This window comes from Sinocyclocheilus anshuiensis, unplaced genomic scaffold, assembly GCF_001515605.1.
Source record: "Sinocyclocheilus anshuiensis isolate Anshui unplaced genomic scaffold, SAMN03320099.WGS_v1.1 scaffold3214, whole genome shotgun sequence".
NCBI classification, from domain to species: Eukaryota; Metazoa; Chordata; class Actinopteri; order Cypriniformes; family Cyprinidae; genus Sinocyclocheilus; species Sinocyclocheilus anshuiensis.
Genome location: NW_015538259.1, coordinates 107,244 through 109,189, shown reverse-complemented (window position 1 = coordinate 109,189; position 1,946 = coordinate 107,244).

The window sequence follows — 1,946 nt, the reverse complement described above, 5'->3', positions numbered from 1 at the left end:
AAATATTTCAACATTTTACTGTTTTGCTGTACTTTGGATCAAATAAATGCAGACTTGGTGAACAGAAGAGACTTCCTTTAAAAACATTAAACATCTTACTGTTCAAAAACTTTTGACTGGTGTACATGTACGCAACCTTTAAAAACTGAATTTGATCACTCCTTCCATAAGACCATATCTTCAAAACAACATCAGTACAACCAAAACTTCATTGTTTATTATGTTTGTGAAGATCCTGCGATTGATATTGTCTTCATTACATAGTAATCTTTATTGAGCTGTCTTTTCGTGAATACTGGTCGGACTGAAGCTTGTGTCTATGGCTGTGTTCTTTTAATTAAGCAAACTGGGAGAAGTAAAGGAGATGCTTGGCAGCTTGTCAGGAAAATGGCATGTCAGGTCTATTATATGGTCCCTCACAGGAGTGGCGTGCTGTCCATCATCTACCTGTTCTGGCTGTGGACCTTTCCCTTTGGATTCCACTGTAATGTGAGAAGTTGGACATCTGCGTCTGGCTGAATGAGGAAGAGCTTTACACAGCTCTCTGATAATATAAACCCCTATCATTTACACAAGCTTTCTTCTGCCATTGTGCTGCAAAACCTGCGGCTCGTAAATCTAAAAGGGGACTTGTACCCACTAAGAAGTTAATAAGTGCATTCTTAAAGATTAAAAAAATATAAATAAAATAAAATAACATTTCAGGATTTACAAGAATTCGTAAGACACTTGAACAGCCAACAGACTGTATCATTTAACTCTTGGCAAAAAGTTATTTTTTCTTGTTTTTTGTTTTGATTACTTGCTTTTATTACCCAATCCAATCACTTTTATTCAATATTTGTTAAACTTGAGTATTTTTGTTTCCATGGCTTGTCAGTCTTGTTTTAGTATCACTGAAATACAATGATAGTTTTATTGATATTTTGAATAAGGTTTTATTTTTCTGTTTTCTGTTTTCATTTTAATATTAGTTAATGTTTTAATAATTTTGTTGTGTTTTTGTATTTTTTTTATTAGGTTTTGCTTGCTAGTCTACATAGTTCACATCGATATTTTTATTTATTTTTATTTCAGATTTAGTTTGAATTATTTTAGTACAAGTAAATTAAATAAAGTACATGTAAATTAAATAAACTAAATGAAAATGAGAAAAGTTGCCTTGGAAACTTACTGAAATGAAGTGAGATTTTTAAATTTAGAGTTTACTTTACTTCAGGTAACAAACTTTTTTTAGTTTTAGTTTTAGTTTTAGTTATACTATAATAACTCTGTGACTTATGTTTGATTCTTGTGTTAATCTCTTTACCTACATTTACAGATGATTATAGACAGTTTATGAACATAAAAGTTTCTCAACTTTGGATTTTGCTCATACTTTTGTAAACTTTGTTTAAAAAGAACTAACTAATAATGTCCTAATGAGAATTTATGATAACAATTAATCTAAGGGAAATTCCAGAAATCCTCACGTAAACCAAAAAGGAAAACAGGGACAGATGTGCATCGGTTTACCACAAGAGCATCACTTTTCCCTTTTTTAAAACATTCCAGAGGACTTCTAAAGGTTGGTGGCATGCTGTGAGGTCAACACTTTGCACACATAAATAATGGAGAGTTTATTCGTCACTGACACACTATCCAAAGGCGCCTCTTAAACGCAGACCCATCAGTCACTCTCCTGGGAGAACCTTCTCAAATGACCTGAACTATGATTAGTAATTTCTGGATTATTTGTTCTACTCTTGCAATATTCATGTTCTCCGTAACAGATATCATGCCATTTTTTTCCTCAGTGTGAGAGGGAATCCCACGCCAGCCTCAGAAAGAGGACATATTAGCCCACTAAAATAAACATTGCATTTTTAATTGTTTTAGCATTGCCTAATGCATCATTCAGCTCAATCTGGAGTAGTACGCCGAGTTCTTTCCCTCACAATTTAACT